Raw genomic sequence first — 7,702 nt, 5'->3', positions numbered from 1 at the left:
ACCATAACGCCCCGTCTAGTTCGGGATCGATTAGCGGCACCTCGCGAGTGTCGAAGGAATTTAAAATTGGCGGTGCTCCAGAAGAACCCGCTAACAATCCTCCGGAACCAGAAAATCGCCTACGAAACTGTAAAAAAACAATAGTTAGTTATTAATACAAAACATAAATATTAAAGAATTGAACAAGAATTGAAAACCAATTACCATTTTGTGTTTTTTTTTTGTTGATTTTTTTTTTGCTCGTTTTTTTTTGCTCGTTTTTTTTTGTTTGAGATTTGGATGAATGATGGAGAAGAATGAGCCGCTCGCCCTTATATAATCGAAAATTCCAACGGATTTCCAACGGGTATCAGTTGGAAATCTCTGGGCGCATTTAATGTTGTCTGATAAATTCCAACGGATGCCCGTTATAATCTTCATTTCCAACGGGCATCCGTTGGAAATTTCTGGCGCATTTAATGTTGTCTGATAAATTCCAACGGATGCCCGTTACAGAATATTTCCAACGGATACCCGTTGGAAATGACGATTCTAGCGGGTGTCCGTTGGAAAAGGCAAACAGATTCAATGTTTCAACCATTACAAACGGGTGTCCGTTGGAAATTTTCAACGGACACCCGTTGTAATTCTGGTGTCGATTCAATTGCTGCGTTTCGATTCCAACGGATGTCCGTTGGAATATATGTGCATTCGAATTCTGCGATTCGATTCCAACGGATGCCCGTTGGAATTTAAAATTTTTTAAAAAAAAAAATACAAAAAAATATGATAGATTTTTCAAAATACAAATACATATGAAAATAATAAAAACAAATAAGTCTATATAGAATCTTCATCACTTTCATCATCCGGAGTTGTATCATGGTCCGAAACGAATTCGTCTATATCGTCTTGTACGTGTAACGAATCATCAAGTAACTCGTCGTCTATGTCAGGAAGTGCAAGTGTCTCGTCGTAATCATCATCTAGTCGGATGGGAAGAACCGGATCTTCGAGTTGCTCTTGCATTGGTTCATCGAGATCTTGTGTTGTCGACGACGAATCCACGATAATTAATCTTCGTGGGTTAATCTTCAAAACAGCTGACCATTGATCTTCTCGTCACCGTTTCACCGATGTCGCATAATGTTTCTGATATGGAATGAAGCATACCTGGTCTGCCTGATCTGAAAGTATAAAAGGATCGTACTTTGCATATGAACGTTTCGGGTTTATGTCAATACCTCCCCATCGATTTTTCCGTGAGTCGCGTCCCGACGTTGTATCAAACCAATCACATCTGAATATGATTGTTTTCAACCCGACTAATCCTGGATACTGGAGTTGGAAAATCTGACGAAGAACCCCAAAGAAATCAGGATCTTCCGATGACCCGCTTTTTATACAAACTCCGTAATTGAAGGTGGATTTATGTTTCCCATGATCGTAAGTGTGAAACGTGTATCCTCGGGTGAACATTATCGGCCAGCAAATGACTTTTCTTCCAGGTCCATGTGATATATCTCTGATCCATGCCGGAATTCTATCACTGCGTGACTGAATCTGCGCATAAAAATTAATTAAATTAATACACAAATACATACACGTACATATATATATAGCTAGAATACTTACGTAGTCTCGAAGCCAAGATGCATAATGTTGTTCCTTCATTCCTTCAAGTTCCTCCCCACATAGATTAGGATATGTTGCCAAAACATCCTCGTCAAAAAGTCTTACAAAAAAAAGTTATTAGCAAATATGTAATTAATTAATTTCTAATCACATCTAAGATTAAAAAATGTGTACCTTTCGTATGGCTTAAGTTCTTCACAATTCAACAGTATATATGTGGCGATGTGATTGTACTCTTGTACAGTTAACCAATATTCTTTAGATTTGCCTCCGAGGCGTCCAGTAGGCTAAAAACTTTCGGGAATAAGTCCGAAACATGAATCATAGTGGTAGAGATAACTTCTATCGTCTTCGTTGATAGCCCTCCTTGTCTTCGTTTGAATATGAGATTCAAAATAGAAAGAACTGAAGTAGGAGATCTCCTCTTACAAATACTGTTTGACGATAGATCCTTCCACTGCTGCTTTGTTTTTAGCCTTCTTTTTCAGATGGAAAAAAAATCGCTCAAATGGATACATCCATCTAAACTGTACTGGACCACCGTATATCGCCTCATCTGGTAAATGAATAGGTAAATGTTCCATCACATCAAAAAATGAAGGTGGAAATACCTTTTCCAATGCGCAAAGTATCTCAGGAATGTTGCCTTTCAAAACCTCTACATTACTTCTTCTCAGAGATCTTGCACATATATCTCGAAAGAATGTGCTGATACCGCATAACGCTCCGTGGACACTCGGTTTCAATAGCTCCGCAAATGCAATAGGAATAAGTCTTTGCATGAATACATGGCAATCATGACTCTTCATTCCCATAAGTTTTAATGAATCGGTATCAACACATCGCGCCAATTTGGATGCATATCCATCAGGGAATTTAACCTCTTCTTTTAACCATTTAAACAACACCGTTTTACCTGGTTTTGTGAGTCTGAATATCGGCACAGGTGCGTGACCATCACGTGTCAACTCCAACTCTTTTCTCTTGCATATATCTTTCAAGTCCTTCCTCGAGTTGATGTTATCTTTACTTCTCCCTGGCACATTCAGAACGGTGTTGATGATGTTATCAAAAAAGTTTTTCTCTATATGCATAACATCCAGATTGTGTCGAAGCGTTAGCGAACTCCAGTAAGGCAAATCCCAAAAAATACTACGCTTATACCAGTTATGCCAATCACCAAATCCTTTGCACTTCTTATGCCCAAAATTTCCTCCACAATGCACAGAAGCTTCCAAATCATCCAAATATCCACTATAATATGAGATTCAAAATAGAAAGAACTGAAGTAGGAGATCTCCTCTTACAAATACTGTTTGACGATAGATCCTTCCACTGCTGCTTTGTTTTTTGCCTTCTTCTTCAGATGGAAAAAAAATCGCTCAAATGGATACATCCATCTAAACTGTACTGGACCACCGTATATCGCCTCATCTGGTAAATGAATAGGTAAATGTTCCATCACATCAAAAAATGAAGGTGGAAATACCTTTTCCAATGCGCAAAGTATCTCAGGAATGTTGCCTTTCAAAACCTCTACATTACTTCTTCTCAGAGATCTTGCACATATATCTCGAAAGAATGTGCTGATACCGCATAACGCTCCGTGGACACTCGGTTTCAATAGCTCCGCAAATGCAATAGGAATAAGTCTTTGCATGAATACATGGCAATCATGACTCTTCATTCCCATAAGTTTTAATGAATCAGTATCAACACATCGCGCCAATTTGGATGCATATCCATCAGGGAATTTAACCTCTTCTTTTAACCATTTAAACAAGACCGTTTTACCTGGTTTTGTGAGTCTGAATATCGGCACAGGTGCGTGACCATCACGTGTCAACTTCAACTCTTTTCTCTTGCATATATCTTTCAAGTCCTTCCTCGAGTTGATGTTATCTTTACTTCTCCCTGGCACATTCAGAACGGTGTTGATGATGTTATCAAAAAAGTTTTTCTCTATATGCATAACATCCAGATTGTGTCGAAGCGTTAGCGAACTCCAGTAAGGCAAATCCCAAAAAATACTACGCTTATACCAGTTATGCCAATCACCAAATCCTTTGCACTTCTTATGCCCAAAATTTCCTCCACAATGCACAGAAGCTTCCAAATCATCCAAATATCCACTATTTATTCGCTCAGAATAAATTTGCTCTCCGGTTTGCATAACAGGACCTTCCTCAGTAACGATTTTACCTTTGGTAAAAAGCGTACGATTTTGTCTTAACGGATGATTCCTTGGAAGAAATCTGCGATGACAGTCAAACCAGCACGTCTTTCTCCCATGTCTCAACTGAAACGCTTCTGTTTTCTCCATGCAAAACGGACATGCAAGTCTTCCATGTGTGCTCCATCCCGATAGCATGCCATACGCCGGAAAATCACTGATCGTCCAAAGAAGAACCACTCTCAGTGTAACATTTTGTTTCACACTTACGTCGTAAGCAGGGACTCCAATGTCCCACAAATCCTTCAACTCCTTAATGAGCGGCTGTAAATACACATCAAAACTCTTCTTCGGATGTTCTGGCCCAGGAATCAACAATGTCAAAAACATAAATTCTCTTTTCATGCACATCTCAGGTGGTAAGTTGTACGGAGAAAGTATAACTGGCCATAATGAATACTGCATGCCAGATTGTCCGTACGGACTAAATCCATCAGTACACAAACATAGATACACATTCCTAGGCTCAGCAGCGAATTGAGGAAATACCATGTTGAAGTTTTTCCACGCCAAAGCATCTGATGGATGTTGCATTTCTCCATCAACGGTAGAATGCGAGGCATGCCATCTCATATGCGAAGCCGTTTGTTGTGATTCATACAAACGCTTCAATCTGTACGATACTGGCATATAGAACATCTTTTTATACGGAGTTTGTCTCTGTACATTCTTACTCGGACGGTATCTGTTAGTCCCACAGAATTTACACCTAACCAATTCTTTTTCTTCACCCCAGTACAGCATGCAACCATTTTTGCAAACATCAATCTTTTCATAAGGCATTCCCAAATTCTTCAACATAGCCTTCGTATCATAATACGATTCTGGAGCTTCGTTATTTTCAGGTAAATATTCACGCAACGTTTGACAAAATGAATCCATGCAATTTTCGGTGACATTGTAATCCGTTTTCATACTCATCAATCTTGATGCAAGAGATAAACGTGACTGACCTTCTTTACATCCTTCATAGATAGGATGATTTGCCATATCCAACATGTCGAAAAACCGTTTTGTTTCGACGTTTGGCTCCTCCTGATCTTGTGATAAGTTTTGCTCAGCCAATGGCGCCCCAGGAAAAGCATCTGTCACCATTTCAACATAAGGATTTCTTACATCTTCATCTACATCATACCTCTGCTCGGCCGAGACATGTTGTCCCGTTGTGATTGTCCGAACTTCTTCTCCATGAAATCGCCAAATATAATAATCTTCGACAAATCCCCTTCGAAATAGATGTTTACAAACATCTTCTGTACTGCGATATTTAAAATTGCGACAACTTGTACATGGACATAGCATTTTTCCACGTTCTTGACACAACGGCTGCATAGAAGCAAAATTCATAAACTGTTCCAAACCGTTAATGAATTCTTGCGTTACCTCTTTTGTAATCGAATCAACTCTTTCGTATATCCACTGTCGGGACGAACGAATATTCGGATTTGTTGAAGATGTCATTTTTAGGAGAATTTTTGGTAAAAGAATAGTATAAGAGTGATTTAGAGAGTGGTTTGGACGAATTATGGCCGAGTGCTTTAAATAGAGAAACTTTCCAACGGATATCCGTTGGAAATCCGTTGAGGTGCTTTAAATAGAGAAACTTTCCAACGGATATCCGTTGGAAATCCGTTGAAAAGTTCGTTACCGTTACACTTTCCAACGGATATTCGTTGGAATATTTCGAACGTTATAACGTTCGACAATTTCCAACGGATATCCGTCGGAATTATTACCGCGTTTCATAACGTTCAAATAATTTCAACGGATTGCCGTTGAAATTCGTCAAACGTTATTTCCAACGGAAATCCGTTGGAATATACGTGGAAAATTTCCAACTCAAATATCCGTTGATATGCCGTTGGAAATTTCCAACGGATTTCTAACGGATGAATCCGTTAGACGTCCGTTGGAAATCCGTTAGAAATGCGTTGGAATTATTCCAACGGTATACCGTTGGAAATCCGTTGGAATTTCGCAGTTTTTTTGTAGTGTTAGAGGCATTAGTCCATCCCTTTGCATGCACCGCATTCATCTAGAAGATAGTTCCAAAACCTCCATTGAGCATCAACGTAGGTTGAATCCCACCATGAAGGAGGTAGTGAAGAAGGAAGTGCTCAAATTGTTAGATGCGGGTATCATTTACCCGATTTCAGATAGTGCATGGGTTAGTCCCGTGCAAGTTGTACCAAAGAAGGGGGGTATCACTGTGGTAGAAAATGAACATAACGAATTGATACCCACTAGGACGGTTACGGGTTGGAGAATGTGTATTGATTATAGGAAGCTGAATTCCAACACCCGTAAAGACCATTTCCCGTTACCCTTCATCGACCAAATGCTAGAGAGGTTAGCCTTGCATTCCCACTTTTGCTTTCTTGATGGCTACTCGGGATTCTTCCAAATCCCCATTCACCCTAGCGACCAGGAGAAAACCACCTTTACATGTCCATATGGCACCTTTGCATACCGTAGGATGCCTTTTGGTTTATGTAATGCACCGGCAACATTTCAGAGATGCATGACTGCTGTGTTTTCTGATCTCATCGAGGATGTTATGGAGGTGTTCATGGATGATTTTTCTGTCCATGGGCCCTCCTTTCCCGTGTGTCTAATCAATTTCCGCTGAGTGTTGGACAGGTGTGTTGAGGCAAATCTTGTGCTGAATTGGGAGAAGTGCCACTTCATGGTCCAAGAGCGCATTGTGCTAGGCCACAAGATTTCAAGAAGAGCGATTGAGGTTGACCGAGCTAAGGTCAAAGTAATAGAGAAGTTGCCGCCTCCACGAAATGTTAAGGGAATCCGGAGTTTTCTGGGACATCCCGGGTTCTACAGGAGGTTCATCAAGGACTTCTCAAAGATTTCGAGGCCTTTGACCGAATTGCTTGCAAAGGATGTGCCATTTGAGTTCACCCATGAGTGCGGAGCTGCCTTTGAGACTTTGAAGAAGGCGTTGATTTCCCCGCCTATTATTCAGCCGCCGGATTGGGAAGCTCCCTTTGAGCTTATGTGCGATGCGAGCGATTTCGCCGTCGGGGCTGTCTTGGGCCAAAGGAAAGACAGAAAGCTGCACGCCATTTATTATGCGAGTCGGACTTTGGATGATGCACAAGTCAATTACTCCACCACTGAGAAGGAGTTACTCGCTATCGTCTTTGCCTTTGAGAAGTTTCGGTCTTATTTGGTCGGGTCGAAGGTGATTGTCTACACCGACCATGCTGCATTGAGATATCTCCCATCCAAGAAGGATGCCAAGCCGAGGTTGATCAGATGGATTCTCTTGCTGCAAGAGTTTGACTTGGAGATTAGGGATAGGAAGGGTACGGAGAACGGAGTGGCTGGCCATTTATCTCGGATTGAGCGACATGAAGATATTCCCATTGATGATTGTCTCCGAGATGATTGCGTGATGGCTGTCCAAGTGAAAGAGAGAGACCCGTGGTATGCTGATTTTGTGAACTTCATTGTTAGCGGGTACATTCCTCACGAGCTGGATTACAACGGGAAGAAGAGGTTCTTCAGGGACATCAAGGATTATTTTTGGGAAGAACCTTATCTCTTCAAGAGAGGCAAGGATGGCCTCTTTAGGAGATGTGTGACCGAAGAGGAAGTCCGAAGTGTGATTCATCATTGTCACTCTTCGGACTATACTGGTCATTTTGGAGCATCGAAAACCTCAGCTAAAATTCTTCAAGCCGGGTTTTATTGGCCGTCAATGTTCAAAGACGTTCATCAATACGTCTCATCTTGCGATGCTTGCCAGAGAACGGGGAACATCTTCCGCCGCCACGAGATGCCTCAGCACTACATCTTGGAAGTCGAGCCCTTTGATGTTTGGGGCATAGACTTCATGGG

The 7,702-nt window shown here is 41.1% G+C and overlaps 1 long non-coding RNA gene across 1 annotated transcript; it reads right to left on the bottom strand.

Annotated features, from left to right (window-relative positions):
* Positions 1-1,323: 1,323 nt before the first annotated feature.
* LOC104810204 lies at positions 1,324-1,940 on the bottom strand. Its single transcript, XR_771263.1, has 3 exons — positions 1,789-1,940; positions 1,615-1,714; positions 1,324-1,542 (listed from the first exon to the last, which is right to left on the bottom strand). It is a non-coding gene; the product is annotated as an uncharacterized LOC104810204 (long non-coding RNA).
* Between the last annotated feature and the right edge of the window lie 5,762 nt (positions 1,941-7,702).

The sequence above is a fragment of the Tarenaya hassleriana genome, unplaced genomic scaffold (genome assembly GCF_000463585.1).
Source record: "Tarenaya hassleriana unplaced genomic scaffold, ASM46358v1 Cleome172, whole genome shotgun sequence".
Taxonomy (NCBI): domain Eukaryota; kingdom Viridiplantae; phylum Streptophyta; class Magnoliopsida; order Brassicales; family Cleomaceae; genus Tarenaya; species Tarenaya hassleriana.
The sequence above is the reverse complement of the archived record's forward strand: the minus strand, read 5'-3'. Positions and strand labels throughout refer to the sequence as shown.